Source organism: Bradysia coprophila, unplaced genomic scaffold (assembly GCF_014529535.1).
Source record: "Bradysia coprophila strain Holo2 unplaced genomic scaffold, BU_Bcop_v1 contig_24, whole genome shotgun sequence".
NCBI classification, from domain to species: Eukaryota; Metazoa; Arthropoda; class Insecta; order Diptera; family Sciaridae; genus Bradysia; species Bradysia coprophila.
Window position 1 is genome coordinate 8,245,330 of NW_023503501.1, and position 19,282 is coordinate 8,264,611.

A 19,282-nucleotide genomic window follows, 5' to 3' on the forward strand; every position below is an offset into this window, starting at 1 on the left:
ATGAATAAAAGAAGCTAAATTTCTTGTTCTTTTCAGTATATTTCGGATGTTGTTTTGTCATCCATCTTCAGCTATAAACATAAATAACATCGTAAGAATGTAAGCATAAGCAAATACAGTGTAACAAATTGGTTATCACCAACGCACTGTGCTTGACAGTGCGTTGTTATCACAGATACGGTCGTCAACGAAACAAACTACGTCATGACATGACACTCATGTCAGATGGTCACGGCTGAAAACTTTATTTTTATCTCGTATGTAGTTGCTTTCATCACATTGAAATAGGTCGCGTCGCATGGAATTTGTTATACGATTTGTAGGTCTGTGCCGATTAACCATATAGCCAAATGTTACATGCTTCTAAAGTCTTCCATTTGTACCAATCCGTTTCCCGATCTAAAAATTTTAGTTCTTTCTCGCAAAAATCCGGTTCATGAATTACATTTTCAAAACAGTGTCTTGTCAATGCTTTGTCGCCTCGTATCATAGAGGTAGACTACCTAGAGAAATTATGACCGAAATTCATTGAAAAATTATATCACACACACCACTAACACGAAAACGTCAACTTTGCTTTGCTTTTGACATTATGAGTCCCTTTAATTTTGACATTAAGAGTCCCGTGTTCTGTCTGTACACGTAGCTGACACACACACATTCAAATATATGATTTTTCATTTTAATTTATCAGTTTGTTCTATTGAGAGGGCCCTTGCCTCGTATACAAACTTCGTCTTTATATCATATTCATGCTCTCTCTTTTGAATTGATCGTATCAGTCTCAAAGGAACTCTATCCTTTTGAGCTTTTGGTAGGCCAGAAAGCCCAGGAAAAATTGATATAACTAATTAGAATTTCGGGACGTTTCCTCGTTGATCGCAAGTAACGAATCGCAGTGCTCTCTTTATTTGTGAAATGCAAAGCCCACTTTTTCTTGAGATTTTCGGTGAAGGAAAATGCGATTTTTAAGCGAGTAACTTGTCCGACCACATAGATAGAGCGACGGTGGTTGAGTTAGTTATCACAGAAAGTATTCAAATCAGTAAACCAGATATCATTCAGAACACACATAACTGTCAAGTAGACTAACGCCCTCACGTTCAATGTTCTCATGGGAGCGCTCACAAGAGCACGTTTTGGTGACTCAAGTCAAGTCAATTCAGAGAAAGAAATATTTTATTTATAACACAAAGACCCCGAATATTACGTGTTATTAGAACTGTTCAGCTGTTAATGGTTTAATTTCATAATAGTCATTCCACGACACAACCACCGTTTCTGAACCATTCCTTTCCACAGAAAGAGTTATGTCCATCCTCCAATCTCCAGCTGGAGCAAGTGGAAAGAGTGGCGATACAAGGTCGTACAGATTCGTTATTCTTGGTTTAGTGTGCCGGTGTCCCTAAATGCAATCAGATCAGCTTTAACAGCATCTAAAAGATGCTTAGATATCGCGTATACATACGGTAATTGGACATGGATCCAATAAATTTGCCGGGATGGATTGATCTTTCGTTAGTCCGAACAATAAGGGATGTGTTCTGAATGAGAGTTCCTTACAGAGTTCTGTCTTAATATTTACCATGTGTGGACGGTAGATCGTTGTGAATTTCTTTAGCGCAGTTATTTTGACCTGGATAATGTCACCTTCAAATACACAACATTTATGCGGATCAAAAACTTACATAAACGGGAGCTTCCAATTTGACATGGGGATGGAAGTAAATGTCCATAGAGACAGATTTCGATGTACGATTTAGTGGTCGGCATACTGTCACAATTTTACAATACTTTGGATTGCAGTAACTCGTACATCTCTCAAGACGTATCGACATGATGTGCTATAATAAGAAAGCATTTTAATTAAATTGAGTTGAGAAACTATCAATCGTACTATGAGTGGAGCTGCATTTTTAGCAGTAGTGTATCTGAGCGACATAAATAACAGCACAAATAGCCCAGGCCCCTTCATACTGTGAGATCCTCCTAAACTCGAAAGCGATCTGTGGACGATAACTTTTGTTGACACAGTTCATTTCAACATAACAAAGTTTCGACCACTGATTGAATTATAATTGAGCATGCGCAATCATATGATAATCAAGCAAAATTGTCTGAAATTTTTTAATATCATCCTCCTCACATCGAATTCCGTTAATCAATTTACAAAGTATAATTGCTTTATAATTGAGCATTAAAAAACATTGGTGTGCAAGTTTCGTGGGTTACGTCAACGATGATGATGATTACCCTAGACACTTTCACCAATCAGTATAAATTTATTATACCTTTTACCACGACCGTTTACGTATTCGTTTCATGCATTTGTATTAGTAAGCGTTTTGCATCAAAATCAAAGGTTGTTTTTACGAAGGTTACGCTGATTATACTTTGTGAAAAAGGCCAATACCTTGCAAATATGTTACATCTTGGACAGAATTTGACACTGCAATATCTGCAACAAGAAAAACTAAATGTTCGAAACCCACTGAAACCCCGTGCTTCCATCAACGTAATATACACATACTAGGTGAGCCAATCTTAATCTATATTGTTGTTTGTTTACATGATTGGTTAAAATAAATTTTTCAACATTTTGGTGATTTTGACGAATATTTTAAGTCAATCGCTAAGTGAACTGTTAAAACCACACAAGAAACACATTTACGCACAAAATCTATATTAAATCACATCGAAATTACAGAAATTATTTCATTTTTCACAACCGACACTAAATTTTTGTGCTGGTGATTTGACGTTTCAAAAACAATACTCATGTTACGATTAACGGCTTTAACGACGATTTTCGAGTGGGAAATACTTTTTTCACATATTTTCTTTTTGTAAAATCTTTTCAATTTGGCAATATTTTGGAAATGCCCGAAGTACGAGTTTCTTATTTTTCGTATTTCTTCTGATTTTTGACCAAAAATCACGAAAAAAAATCGATTAGTCCCTTCCTTATTCCGTGACTGTAATTTTTTCGCATAAAAGTTCCTCATATATTTAGGATCTATTTGTCAAAATTTTGAGTGTCCACGCCTTCGTGATCAACTCAGAAGTGTCTTAACCAGTTCTTTCAGGCTATAGTCGCTGCTTTGTGTTCAAAAACGTTTTGTTGTCGGAGGTTCGAATTCTGGAGAGGGATTACAGCGTCAGTTCGCATTTTTCTATTCAATCAAAACTCGACTGATAGAGAACGATTCACTTTTTCAATCTTTCATTGAAAGATGTCGCTGCATAAAACCATTGTCAACAGAAAAATAACTAATTTTTTACTCAACGGATTTCAGTCAAATAAAATGCCAAACATAATCTCAGGACTCCGGAACAGTAATCAGTTTTTCAATCGACCCTATATCGACTTGGCGATAAGGATTTGAAATAGTACATTGAATGACAAGGGGCGAAAGTAAAAAAATTCAACCGTGTGCGAGAGTTGGAGCCCGCGCCGAAGGCAAGGGCTCTAATCGCACAGGTTGAATTTTTTCACTTTTGCCCCGAGTCGTTCATACTATTTTTTTTGATACCAACATTGAAAATTGATACGTATCGCAAACATCGCAACAAAATGTTGAAATAAAAAGGCATTAAGCCAGAAAATGCGGGGGTCCAGGGGGCGGCAGCCCCCTGGTATATGAAAAATTTAATAATTTAGCCATCACAACAATAACACACACAAAAATTAAGATATAACTAACAAATCATTCAGTAACAAAAAGTATCAACTTTGTATGCTAATTTCAATAAGAACACTGGCGCACAGTGTTTTACAATTTTGATCAAAGTATTCTGCATAATATGAGCGGATTTTGTTGACAACTCGACTCATTTCTCTCATTTTCTGTGACGTCAGTCACTTTCGCTGTTCGTTCAGTTGCGTTCGCTCTTCGTTAAGTACTTTCTCCCCGTGGGATGCATTTTTTTACTTTCGCCCCTCATATGCGGGGCGAAAGTATCATTTTTCAATGTTGGTATCAAAAAAAAAAGTTTTCTGTCACTGCATCATATTCTTTTTTTAAACTTTAATCGCTAAGCCGATATAGAGCCGATTGAAAAACTGATTGCTGTTCCAGAGTCCTAGGATCATGTGCTATACGATGGCATTTTATTTGACTGAAATTCGTTGAGTAAAAAATTAGTTATTTTTCTGTTGACAATGGTTTTGTCGCAGCGACATCTTTCAGTGAAAGAGTGAATCGTTCTCTATCAGTAGAGTTTTGATTGAATAGAGAATAGAGAACTGACGCCGTAATCCCTCTCCTGGTCAATGCAAGATTTTTATTTGTAAAATGTCCAGTCCACTCAACAAAAAGTACTCAGTGAGAGAGCAAACTGTCAAATAAACAAAGGAAAAATTTAACAAATTCAATTTTGTCTCTCACACGGATTACTTTTTTGGTAATAGGAAACTAAGCATAAGTCTTCGTTGAAAGTAATAGGTTCTGTAGCGTGCGTTATTTCTAATAAATGCCGTCAAAACGACATTGAATGGATGCATGGGAAGGTGATGATTATGACCTGGAATAGACCGTGTACGATTTTGAGAAAAAAGTTTCGTATTTCAATACAAAGAAGATTTACCATTAAAACCATTGAAAAAATTATTAATTTTTTGTATAGAAATTATTGAAAAATATTCTTGCCATTTCGATGCCATCTCACTTACATTCATCGGGATATCATTTTAGTCTCATTCAAATTACTGCTTTTAAAGTGAGATATAAAATCAAGCAGACATTTTTCAGATGTTCTGTTTACACTTTTGTTCTACAGAATAATAATTTACATCAATTAAAAATAAGTTATTTATACTTAACACGGTCTATTGCCAAATATTTTTTTATGACATCGAGTACTTTATTAGGCTGAAGATGTGTCATCAAACCAGGGGCGCCAACCTCTAAGGACAAGCGAGGCTCGGGCACCACTACTCGAATGATGAGCACCACTACATCTTTCCAGTTTTACTTGAAAGAGCACCACTACTCCCAGATTCGCTTGTTGTATGAGCACCACTACTCCCAAACACAAGTCGGCGTCCCTGCATCAAACACATCGTGGCCGTAACGTCCCTACTCATCAAAATAATAGTTATTTGCATCACATGGATTGAAACCCCGAAATTACAGTATGCAGGTGAATCCGTATACACCGAGAGAATAATTTTTGCATAAGTATGTAAGTACATACGTATGCAAAAATTATTCTCGTGGTATAAGTATTCACACATACTGTGATTGAGTGGTTTCAATCCTGTGATGCACACAATTTTGCACTCGTCACACCATGAAATACACAAACAACAAAACCAATAATGCACACCGTTCAAGGTTGAACTTGAATACATTCATTCAGAGCCTAATATTTGGGAATCGTTTTTGAGAATTTTTGGGAATTTAGGGAATTTTTGGGAATTTAGGGACTTTTTGGGAATTTTGGGAATTAATTCCCAAAAATTCCCTAAAATTCTCAAAAAATTTCTTTTCTTTGCATTTTTTTAATTAAATGCTCGTAAAAGATCAGGAACAAACAAAATATTCCTATCAGCTGACAAATACCTAATATCACATTTCGATTCTTTAGAGTTTCCGTACGTGAGTTCATCATGGCAGTGATTTTTTAATTAAATTCTATAAAAAAATATAAAAAGTTTTTATTACAAAACTAAACTTTTATTAAAAAAAGGCTCGCGGTTTATTCTGGTATGTTGTGGCAAACGATGAAACCACTTTTTTTTTAAAATATTCTAATAAGAAGTTATCATCGAAAATGTTTTTCATAGAAGGAGTGTAGATTGCTCTTAAAATAATTATTTCTGAGTTATAGCCGCAAAAAGGTTTTCGGTACCCTCAGACATGCTTTCACCTTTGAACACTTTAACCGAAAATTTAAAAAAATTTTCGAAAAAAATGAAAGATACGATTCTCTAAAATTGAAGACGAATCTATCACTCCTTAAAATCGGAGACCACTTGTTCCCCTATCACCATCACCTCCAGTTTTGGCGATATGCCGCTTAAGCTCAATTTACTGAATATATTATATTCAATATGTTCTGAAATATTTGTTGTGTTTTTTGGGAATTTTTGGGAATTTTAGGAAATTTTGGGGAATTTAGGGAATTTTTGGGAATTTTTGGGAATTTTTGAGAATTTTTGGGAATTTTGGGAATTTAGGGAATTTAGAGAATTAATTCCCAAATATTAGGCTCTGCATTCATTGAAGAAATATGAGAATAAAAACGAAACCGAAAATACGCTATATAAAGCCGAACGAGTTGATCGTTCGATGTGCATTACGCTACTCGTTGATACGGAGAGTAAGCTCCGCCTTCGTATCAAATTTCTCTCGTTGACGAATAACATAAACAAACTCCACCATTAAGTAAAACATCGCCTGGATCCCTAGACCTGTTTGCAAGGTCTGCTGAGAGAGAACTAAAAAAGTGTGGTTTCCGATAACTTTTGACGCGTGATATTCAGTGTTTTCATGGTTTGGCGAGTGTAAAGTAATGTACTCGCACGTAATATGCAAACAGTTGATCCCAACGGGATAAAATTAAATAGTAAACCTTTCTAACCGAATGCAACTCATCTTATCTTTGATATCGTGCGACCAGTGTTCGACATGAAAATGTTAAATCTTCATTAATTTAATACACGAAATTGATGTCATGTCTGTATATAATGCAATACATCACCACAAAGCCAAGAACCACTTGTTTCAATTTAAAGTTTTAAGAATAAACACACAAAAAAAACGCACACACAAAGTATTAATAAACTTCCTTGAACTACACATTAGGGAATAGAGCTTACCTATTCGGTTGAAATACCCCCATAAGCCTGTACCTTATTCATTATTTAAGTCTTTTAAATATTAAGATACACCAGCGCGAGAGATGTGGCAATGTTGATAATGTCTCTCTTTTACAGTATATGTATGTTGGCTAATTTGTCAGAATTAAAGTCTTTGTGCCGTACAGTCTTTTGTCATATTAGAACAAATTATGTTTTCGTGAAAATGTTTTATGACCGAATCTACAACGTGTGTATGTTAATTTGAGAAATGGGTGGGATTTCGTTTCATGTTACACAGTCATGTTTAGAATATAACACATTTCGAAATTGGTATAAAAGTATGTTCAATGTTCGCTGCATACAGGCATTGAAAACACAAAGGGAAAGCTCGATATGAAAGCTGCCTTTTTTCACAGTATGAGTTACATTTTGTGCGGAAGTTGTTTTCGAAATGAGCGAAAGTCCTTTATGAAATTTCACAACTCTAAAAATGAATAGAGAAAATTGTATGTTCGCCTCAACATGTATCTTAAACTGACCGGATAAATGTTTCGCTGTTTTAGATGTGATATAGTGTTCGTATACTCATTCAATCTAAGCCTCTAATGTTCACATCGTATTACATCCAAAAATAGAGAGACCAATGTTGGTACAAGAATTTATTATATTACGAAGCAAATCTTTTAGCCGGCGAAACCATAAAAAAAATGTTATAATGCGAAGTATTATTGAGTATTACGGAGACAGTAATTTGGGTCATTCAACGAGCTAATCCCAATAAATTTATTATATATTTTCCGATCGCTTTAATACGATTCAGATTATTCTTATAAGGAAGGTGTATCGTTTATATATTCAATCTATCCATCTTTCAGCATTTAATTTAATACCTCGGGCACGTAACACAGTGTCAATAAATTTTGTGGTCGGACTTTGGTTTTATTTATCTGATTATTTCGGAGGGGATTTTATCTCATAAATTATTTCGCATGGTAGTGGATGCGATGGATTCACCCGAAAAAAAAAAGAATTCGAATAAATAAATAAATGCATGCGCTGAATTGTGAGCATATAATGGCGTAGATTGGTTTATTCCATTTCGGTTCGGCCGAAAAAAAAAAAACCCATCCATCCATACACCATTCAGATCAAATCATTCCAGTTTGAATGAAATCGATTTTGTCATAAAAATACTTTTATGGCTCAATGGTATTGAGTATGTCTTTGCTGCGAAAATGGAAATTACATTTAAATAGACAGCAATCGAGTAACAGTGTCAACAATTTAATAGAGCAATCATAGGCAATCGAATGAAACGTTTTGTGTGTTTAAACAATGTCTGTTTCGGTATAGAAAATCACAATTTAATTTAAATATTTGCTCAGCTCTACCGTGAATGCTACCGTGTTAAACCAAACCACCGTATCGTATTGTTTGTGTGCTTCGGAGAGCGTTCAAAATCTTTGTGCTTATTTTGAATATTACTGGAAAAGTGGAACTGAAAAGAACTTTAAAACTCTTGATTAAAACTGTGCAAAAGCTCTGTAAAAGTAAAGACACTCGATACGGTGTTTTGGTCTGGAGTGACAAAATGTCCACTTCGAGTCGAAAGACGATCTAAGACGAAATGCTATATTCCAACACCTGTGAAGGAATGTGATATTTCGTATCAGAGGGCTTCAGCCTGAGGTACTTTTACTCATAGTGATACGAGGTATCAAATTATGTTTTACATGCTACATGCGTCGAAAACCGTACTTTTCATGTTTCAAGCATTTCGACGCTCTCATTATGTAAAATCCATTACATAACTCGGGATAAAAAGATGAAAAGTCTCGTTTTAGTGTGTTTATTGACCTCGGCTACGCCTCGGATCAACAAAATTCACACGCAAACTCTACTGTTGATCTTTTTATACCTTGTCATGTAAAATACTATTACTCAAAAACGTTAGGTAAAATTAACTTCACTTAACGGTGGCGATACTTTACTTCAAGTTTTTGAGTAAAATGCCTTACTTGTCAATGGAACGAATGCTTGGCTACGCCTCGATCGGTAAATTTCACACAAGAAGTCACATTTCCAGCATTCGTTCCATTGGTAAGTAATGTACTGTTACGTGTGTAGTACGGCGTTCTACTTTAAGAGCTTGGGAAAGACTTTTCCCTAGTGAGGCAAAAACCTCTTTCCCTAACTAGTAAAGTAATAGTTATTTTCCTAACGCATGGTAAAATGCTTTTTTTAGCGAATGAGAGGTTTCCAGCTCGAGCCGGAGTCCACTCTTATTGTTTATTTCGACTAGTTGGATTATGATCCGCAATCGTCAATATAAACATTTGGACACAGGTGCATAATATTTATTAAGTTTACACAAATTATCGAGGATTATCGAGACTGAGAAACCAAATTTGCATTTAAATTTCTCCTCATTCCTTCTCTCTTTTCTAAGTGACGTGCTAATGGACCAATACCAAATGCGAATTGCTAATGAGGATCCTCACGCGGGATATATTTTCTGGTTTCCTTCAACGTTAAACCAAGAAGACAAAATTGCCGTTTACGTTTCTCACCTTTTTTTCTCTCGTATGTACCTTGATGAACTGATGGATACTACTTCACTGACAAGTATACGAAATTCAAAAGCCAAATCGAGCGAAAGACTGCAAACGCAGAATGTTACAATGAGCTTGATACAGGGACTATTTTTGAGAAATTCTTTGAGAAATTTTGAGAAATTTGAGAAATTCTTGAGAAATTCTTTGAGAAATCTTTGAGAAATTTTTGAGAAATTTTTTATATTTTTGAGAAATTTGAGAATTTTGAGAAATTTGAGAAATTTTTGAGAAATTCGTTGAGAAATAATTGAGAAATAATTGAGAAATTTTGAGAAAGTAGCATCAATTAGAGCTTCTTCAAGATTATAAGTCAATCAAAATTCAACCAATTGTTAAGCTACTTCACTTAAAGTTTTCTAATGGCTTAAATCAGCGTTTGATTCAGTGTTTATACAAACTTTCTGCTCACGACAATTACGTTACATATATCGCGAATTAATGCTGCTTCAAAGGTTACTGCTAGATATTGTTTTGCAAACTTTAGTTTCAAGCATCGAAAATATGCGGTTGCTGTTAACTTGTCAATTATGTTTCAACTTAAACAACTGCCCTGCAGAACAAATTCCAGTATATCTTTCCACTAAATACGAAACTATTTCCAAACTATATATAAATCGAATTACCACCAATGCTGTGGATGTGCACCGCCTGTGTAATGTTTCATAAAGGCAAAGAATGACGGTTGGTATTTTCGATGGGAAAGTTCACTTCATCTAACAGCAATTTCCAGAAATCGTTTATTAAGACTGGAAATTGTTCTCGGCTGCTTTGAGTTAGCTTTCAGCAATTTTCCGTTGACAATTTATTGTTTTACTTATTCAAAGTAAACAAATTGGAGAGGGAAAAAGAAAACTTTTTTTGTTGGTTTTTTCGTGTTGTACGTCTTGAGAGTGATAAAAAAAGAAGAAGAAACTTTCGAATGTCTAAGACATTTATTTGGCAACATCAAAATATAGACCAACATTTCTCATGTCTTACCTCGCCATCAATCAAACATAAATATTTTGAAGAAAATATGGGTAACACCCATTATTAAATACATTACGTTACCTGACAAGCGTTTGTAATAATATCCGACACGGAGATACGGACATTCTACCGTATATATTAAAGTGATTTGCTGATAGAACTTTACAATTGTTCCTTGGACTGAAAATCATGGGTCTTACCGTAAGACTCTTACGGATGAAACACTAAAATGTTTGTCACAATTCATGACCGAAAACATGAAACATGAAAATGTTTGTGACACTTTGTTCATTCCTTGAAAACATTATATTTTTTTGAATTGGTACTTTAGAGCCTCGGCCTGTCTCCGCTATCAAAAATTTTTCTCCACCAAAAACGGATTTTTTCCACAGTTTTTCCGGCTCTTTCCATCCCCGAAAGTTTTGGATGTCCTCCCACATAACTCGGCGGTTCGCTGATGGTAAATTTTCAAAATCTGTAAAATCGTCTATCAGCGGACGCCTGAGTTTCTATGTTGAGCGAATAAAACTTGCTGGAGAGCGTGAAAAACTGTGGAACAAATCCGTTATTGGCGGAGAAAAGATTTTGATAGCGGAGATCGCCGTAGAATATGGTTTTGAAAATGCATACCTCCCACCACCGCCAATTGCAATAGTTTTGTATGACCAGTTACCTCAGATCAAATTTTTAACACTTTGAGGCAATAGAGGAAGGATCAGTCTAACGCCTGAAACTACGTTTTTTTTCTTGAAACTAGAGTTTTGAGTCTTAAAAATTGTAACTCAACAGACCGTTATTGGCAGAATCTGCCCTTGTAATTTTCAACGGATTTCCAAACACTTTTTTTTAATCGAAAGGGAATTGAATTCCTGAGTTTAAGTTCGAAAATGGGCCAAAACGGACCAGGGCGTGTTATTGGGAATTTTAATTCCGGAATTCCGGAAATTTTGAAAATTCTAAAAGTTCCAAAAATTCTGAAAAAGTCCGAAAAACTCCGAAAAAGTTCAGAAAGTTCCGAACAAATTCTTAAAATCCTCAAAAAAATAACAATAATAAGCTCTGTAACTGACAGGTGATCTTGGAAAGTTTTCGTCTCGTCGCTTGACAGCTCGACAACTTGAATAATCCTCAACGGATTTCCAAGAAAAAAATTATTCGACTGGGAATCAAAATCGTGAGGGTTTAACGAAACATCTGTTTAGTCTCTTTATACGACTATACTTGAGTAATTTTCAACGGATTTCTAAAAACTTTTTTATTCATGGATTCCTTTAGGTCCCGTAATGGAAAATACTGAAGTTCAGGCTTTATTCCGATAAGACTTTTTTGTGTGATTTCTTGGATTTCTATGATAAAAAAAAGTTACAAAGAGTGAACTTTTCGGCCTGAGCGAAGCGAGGGCAGAAATTCACAAGAGTTGCATACCTTTTTCAGGAGGTCATCATTTATTCAAGAGGTAAGCAAGAAATCTTTCCATCGTCGCTTAGCAGACTGAAGAATCTTTTCGTTGAAAATGTAGGAATGATGAGTCCCTTTGTCTTTTCTGAAAATTTATTTTGAATAAAATAAAATTAATGAACAATTTATGACAAAGCAAGACAGGGAGCTGCTTTGAGCCAGACCATTTTAAAATATTTTTGTTACAATCACAAAAATATCTATTTGAGAAAATCAGTTAGTCAGTCAAGGGACCTGACCCGTCCAAAAGGTGCGGCCTGGTAGATCGGAATGGTTGTAAAGTAACACAAAAACATTTCGAAATGTTTGTGCATGACGTTCCGTAACATTCCAATCATCTGAATGTTCCACCTGACAATCCGTCCGTAGTCACCACGACAGGAAGAAGTTAAAAGCCCTCTTATTACCGAACAGTACAATATTCATCATTCCGTTACCCGCAATATTTGGAAATTATTAATACTCTTGAGAATTTCCAAATTTCGTTTTCCGAACTGTAATATCCATGCAAGAAAGATTTATGGGATTATCACCTCGAAAATAGTTTTAATTGGATTTTGCAGAATTGTTTTCGAAAGCAATTGTGATCAGGTATTCATTGTGTAATTAGAATTCTCAAATGGAAAATTTATTATGAAATTGTGCTGTATACCAATTCAAGATAAACGTTTATAGAATATATCTTGTTGTTTTACCCATTATTAACGAATTATTGTCGAAATAAATTCGGTTTTATTGGTGTGGCTTATTGTCGATGTACACAGTTTGTGGTTTAAATGAAAATGGATTTTTTTTCGGTTTTATTTTTCGCTGTATCATTCTTGATAAAAGGTAATCCCAGTAACATTTTTAAAGAATTCATGATTTCCATTGTTTTCCGTAAATCGTAAATTCATCATTGTTGCAATGCATGTGTACTAGAATTCGGAGGTAAACCAGAGTTTCGACCGATTACCCAATTGGCAGGCGGTCATTTTGACGCTTAATATAGCTTTTAATTGTTGGAATATAATCAACGTTGAGTATTGCTAATGGTAAATTGTAGCAGACGTGATGAAAATGTAAAATGCACGCGATATGCGTATTAAAAAAGATGAGTCTTGACACTGGGCGTTATAAAAGAAATTGAAAGATAATCGATTTATTGCCTGAATAAGAAGTGCAACCAGTCATGGGCACAAGTTAGAATAGTGGCTGTGACGCAAGTCCCTTTCACAAGAAAAAAATGTGAAAAAATATTTCTCGTAGACTGTCAATGAAGTAATAAATCATTTTCCAGTAGAGGGATTACGGCATCAATTCTCTTTCCTCTATTCTATCTCTACTCTACCGACATAGAGTACAATTCACTATTTCACTGAAAGATGTCGCTGCAACAAAGCCAATGTCAACAGAAAATGATTGATTTTTAACTCAATGGATTTTTCTTGGAGATAAGGGTTTGGAAAAACGTTTGCTATCGTTCCATTATGTCCTTTTTAAAAACTCTTATCATCAGGGCTGTAATTACTGTTCCAGACGAGGGAAAAACTACACTAGCAAATGGTGGGAAAAATGCAAGCGAATAATGGGCGAATAGTCGAACGGTGGGACAAGACAGATTCCTGAGGTAATTTTTTTAAGTTGTCTAACGTTCTCTTGGAACAAATAAATTTTTCACGGATGCAATGTAAAAAATCCAATTTGCTTTTCCACTCAAAAACCTTAACAAAATGACGTTGGATTAAAGATGGCATAATTGCATAGTCCGAGGCATAGCCTATTTTATGAATGGTCTTAAGGAATATTGAGGATTTCCAAGAATTGTCGGAATTTCATTATTCAAATGCCCATAATTCGTAAAAAGAATTTTCAAGAATTTTATGGAATTCAATTCCTAAAACAGGCTTGAATAGTCATTATCTCCCTTTGGAGAAAATAATATCTGAGAATTATTCGTGGTGGTTTCCACAAGAGTTGTCAAACTTATCTATTGTTCAAATTTTGCCTTCTTGAAGAACAAACAACTATTCGTCTTTATTTACAAAAATCCCTAAAAACGCCCTTTCAAACTACGACATTTAGTGATTTATTTTCCGTTATGTACAACCAAGTCATTTAAAACTTTGATCCAAAAATTATAATCGAAAATAACGTTAAGGAAAGCGGAATGAACAAAGGATATATCCATCCATTATACGGTATACGTAAGGTAAGCGAGGGTATAGCTGACCGTGCAGGTGTACCTGACCAGCTACATTATTTATCAGTTTTGGAAAATAATTACAAATGAAAATACGCAAATTAACGTTATAATTAATCTTTAGAGCCTAAAGATTAATTTTTTCATGAAAATAATGCGATTATTATGTTTACTTATTTGATAAAACCATAAAATGAAACCAGTGCACCATCTCAGTACAAAGTTGCACATTTCTTAAGAAAATCGTAAGATCGGTGTGGTCTAATTTAAGGTTTTTATTGACAAAAGAATTATTAATGGACAAAGTTTTGGTGTTTTTAGGTAGTAAATAGTTCGACAATTAATATGATTAACAAAAATAGCGTCTAAAAGTTAATATTTGATTAATTACATGGTGGTCAAAACATTGCATCAAAAATATGACATGTTTGTGTAGTTGACCGCACCAAATTCCGTACATTTTTCTTCATGTGACAAATTCACCTTCCATGTGCATTGTTGTGTACAAAATGATGTGATTAAAATTCGTTGATATTTTGTGTTTTTGTGAGTTTTTATCATTGAAATTGGTTAATTAAGAGTGAAAATGTGTCGAATAATGCGAAATTATTGCGAAAAATGTGAAAAATGTCTTAATTTTGTAGCGGTCAACTACTGCAACAACACTGGTCAGGTATAAAAACATCCGTTTTTTAGTGGTCAGCTACTGCATCAAAAACAGTGCTTCAGTAAAATCAGTTTTTTACAATAAAAATTAATTAATTGTCAATGTTACTGATATTCTACGGAATGGGAACAGATCAAATTAGATTCTGACGAAGGAAAAACTTAGCTTCATCGAAATCATCCTGAGATACTGATGACCAAAGTTGAAAAATTGCTTAGCCGGTCAGCTACTACCTCACTTACCTTACTACTGTATACACCTATCATACAATCCGATAAATACGTATAGTCCATTCTCATACAACTAGCACTATGAAATATACTTTTCAATGGAAAAGAATAAAATATTTTTCATCAATTCCGGATTAAAAGTTTTCATTTGAATTTTCCTTCGCCAGATGAAATTAATGAGGCGGAACGCACTGCCGCTTTTTAATCAAAGCAATTCCTTCCAATATTTTCTCAATTTATTTTCATTTCAATTATAAAATCCAACAATTTCGTTTGTTTGCGAGGCTCTGTGGTAATCCAAGTAGAATGACTTCAGGCAGAACAGCAGCTTTAATGTATGGAAAATATGCGTTTCAATTCGAAGAAAAATTAGGGAAAAAAATCGGAATAAAACCGAATGTCATTTAAACAAATGTTCGTGTAATTTCTGAATGGTTTGGTTTTACGAATTAAAAAAACGAAACAAAAAGTAATGTGAAAAAATAGCGGCCCAAGATTCGAGTAGGCTTCTGTGGCGCATGAAGGTCAGGAGGATAGGACCCTGGAAAGAAATATTTCGTTTCGGACACTCCGACTTGAAATGGTTCGTACTCCGGATTTAAAAAAAAAAAACACCTCAACAACCTTGGCTTGAGGAAATTTCTCAGGAATCCCCAGTTTGAGACAGAGAACCGGTGAAAGCAATTCCATCTGTTATCATTTCTCTGGTTCCAGTGAATTTATTTAAAAGAAAAATGCAATATAAAAAGTACTCCTTAGAATGGATCGTATGAACTAGCTGTGGATGTGGAGCTTCGGGAAACCGTTCAGCATATGGGTGTAAAGTAAAGAAACGGAGAGTGTGATAGAGAGTGTGTAACAGAATTGTTGACTTTTTTTTTCAAATTTTATAGGGCCTAAACAAAATTTTCGGAAGAGTCTTTTGACAGCAAGTCCGGCCCTGACTTCATATTGCCTCATACGTCAGAGAAAATATAATAGAAGCGATGAAAATTGGAATTCTGGAGAATATTTGTAGAAATATACTTCAACCAAAATTGTGGTTTCCTGGAGGAGTGGACATACCGTGTATGGTGCCACGAATGGTAGAGGTCCAACGACATCAATATTGTTCAAGTGTGATGTGATTTTTTGTAAACACTTCGAGCTGTTTTTGTAGAATGAATGAGGACCGCTCACACGAAGATTTTTGAAATTTTTAAAAGTCTAACATGTGTCTCTAAAATGCCTACCAACGACTATACTTTCAGGTAATTTCAGATTTTGAGAGATATCAATCAAAAACGATTTCGACTACCCGCCCAGCGTAGACCAATTTTTGATCAGGTCCAGCATTAAACCGAAATTATTTCAATACAAAATTTGTTTTGTAACTGAAACGCCTTGCTTTTAAAATTCGACGATGATGGCTTGTCTTCCAATTGTTCGAATTTTTCGCAAATTAATCCTTAAATGAAAACTTAAATTTCACTAGAACTGAATAGTGATATTATTCAAGGAAATTTCACGAATAACAACAAAATTTCGACTGAATATTCAACGATTTCAAAACAAGTTTTAATTAAATTCTTGAAATTATTTCCCTTAATTAGGGATCATCCATAAATGACGTCAACTTTTTTCAGTACAGCCAGCCAGTGCCGCCTTTTCCATTTGGGCCAAATGGGCAAATGTCCGTGACGCCCAAAGTAGAGCGAATGGAAGTTTTTAATGAGTTAAATCTGCTTGCAACACTGACGTCATTTATGGATGATCACATGGCACCTGAACAGTATTCCAGGCAAAAATCTTACAGTCGCTGTTTAAAAACCTCTTCAAAAGCACAAAGCAATAGGAAAACACGCACAGTGAAACCATACCAACACCTACACATTGTTGTTGAGCAATTGTCAAAAAAGAATTCCGAAAGCAAAGCTTCTTCATCTTCCTTGTTTATTTCTTTGCTGCTTTTATATGAATTCTCAGTTTATTTTCTTCCATGATAATAAAAATTGTTTTTATTGAAATACAATGCATCATACAAGGCTACAAACATTCTTTAAAACGAGTTCCATGCCGTATTAAACGTATATATATATTACCATAATCTATGTCTCGGAAATTATATTTTCAACAATCAAACTCGAGTAATAATGTTACCTTAATGTTAGAAAGCAAGTCACAGTCTTAGCGATTCTGAGCGAAAACCATCTTTCATACAATTGTGATTTGTATCTCCTTACCGCTATATTAAGAATTCTTTCATACCATGCGTTCCCGTTTCCCCTCGACCACATATAGAAACCAAAACCTATTCATTTTTCATTCATTCGCGATGTCGAGGAAAATCAGCCAGATAAAATTGGTGTTCACTCTTACCCCCGCAGAAGCATGCGCACCGTCAACGTTCATCTCTAGTTGGGACAAATTTCAGAAAAAAAATCATCTTCAAGCTTTTTTTAGTTCGATGCTGTAGGGCGGTTCATGCGGTCAGATATTTGGTTGCATTCACAATTTGTTCTTGTGCTGGTTGTAATGTTATTGGTTTCAGTAGTTCCAACTATCTAAAGTGATGTAAATAATGAATTGATGTAAATTATTTTGGGAAAGTACAATGAGAAAATTGGACATTTACTGTGACACTGTGACTGCATAGTGTTAAAATTTGCAATTCATTGCGATTAAGACGAGTTGAGATTTAGGTGAAAGATTAAAAGAGATATATATGCAACATGTGTTACCGAAATATCTGATGGATTATAAATCACTCTCGGTAGACTTACTGTCAGTTAAAAGTCAAAGTTTCAAAATATTATTGCAGTAATGATTTGTGTTCCGTGCTATTTTACATAAAAGAAATAAAACTTTTTATAGCATTTCGACCACATTTACGGATACATCAATTAAAGGATAATATTCCATTTCTCAGGTAAGAAGATCCTGTTCGTTTAGCATTTCTTAAATCAATATAACAACTTTTCGAGAGTAATTTTGTCGAGGGGGGTAACGGTTTTGTGGAATTCGGTAAATTATTGCCAACTTGATGGAAAGATCTTTACAAACGAAGTGAAATTAAACAGAAATTGAGTGGAATTTTTGGGTGAATTGTTGCTGGTTATGGTTACCCCCTCGAACTTTGTAGACATCTTCAAATGTTCGAATGCAAAAAATCAAAAAGATTTTTTTTCTCATTTGTGATTGATCCTAAAATAATATCAGCAAAAGCGAAAGTTAAAAAGTTTTCTTGAGACATGAAAAATCATTGTCTGGGTTTAAAGTTTTAGAGTTTTTTTCTGTCAATTTTAAAGTCACAATAGTCGAACAGTCTCGTTAAAAAGTGTTGAGAGATAACGCTTTGACATAAAGATTTCTAAAATGATTTTTCGCCAACTTTACTACCGGTAAAACGATAGTTATCCATGTTGAGGAGGTCAGGAGTTGAAACCCGTTCTGTGTCACATTATACGTTGCAAATCAATGGAAACAAATGACGGAAAGATCCGTGTGTAATTAGTTGATCGGAGCCGAAAGCGAGGTTCCTTATACACACAAGAAACAACATTTCCAACATTTTTTCCATTGTTATTTTAGTCAGAAACGGGAAGTAATAGTAGGTTACTATACATGTGAAGTAATTTGCTATCTCGTATCGAGTTGAGTAAAATTATCCGAGACCTTCAGCCTGAGACTAAAATACCTCACTTGAAAATAGAAATAAAAATAGCTTGGTGTGTCTTCACATAAGAAAAAACCATTTCTTCCCCATAGATAAGTAATGGAACATTACTCAGAAACGGGGATGGTGTAGCTTTAAGTTATGGAATTGGCGACGATGTCCGTCAATATTTTTATTCTTTAACTTTTGACAATATGTAACATAAATCCGTAATAAAGTTGGCTGAACAGTTTTTGCCAGCATACAAAAACTGATAAAAGTTCATTTCATCAGTGTGATGTGTTCGGGTGGGACACGTATAAAATTGTCGGGAGAAAAACAGCATTTACGACAAGCTTGCGGAGGCTCTTAGAATAATTGATGAAAGACATATCCTTTTCCATTGGTGTTTCATCTCCATGGTCTGGTATCATGGTGTATGAACATCATACGTTCAGACGTTGTTAAACCGAATCTGTAATTTTGTCAACGTTGACAGGAAAGCTTTCTCTCTGTGTGAGTTGAACAATTTGCGGACAAATATCTTGTGAATTTACAGTTCATTGGTTCAAGAACGTAAGTAGGTCATTTGTTTCCGTCCTATCTGAAATGAAGTTAATTTTTTTTTACCATTGAAAAATGTCCTCTCTGCTTCGGTTCGAATGTAGAAAAAAATGTTTATTCTCCGTTCCAAAAGTAAATGTCAAGCCTAATGTCTTGAT

At 34.8% G+C, this 19,282-nt stretch overlaps 1 protein-coding gene across 1 annotated transcript in view; it reads left to right on the plus strand.

Moving 5' to 3' along the window:
* The first annotated feature begins 17,357 nt into the window (after nucleotides 1-17,357).
* The window catches only part of LOC119078127, a 68,047-nt gene continuing 66,122 nt past the window's right edge, over nucleotides 17,358-19,282 (plus strand). The window contains exon 1 of the mRNA XM_037185589.1: nucleotides 17,358-17,834. The gene's annotated coding sequence lies outside the window, so the exon portion shown is untranslated. The remainder of the gene's footprint in view (nucleotides 17,835-19,282) is intronic.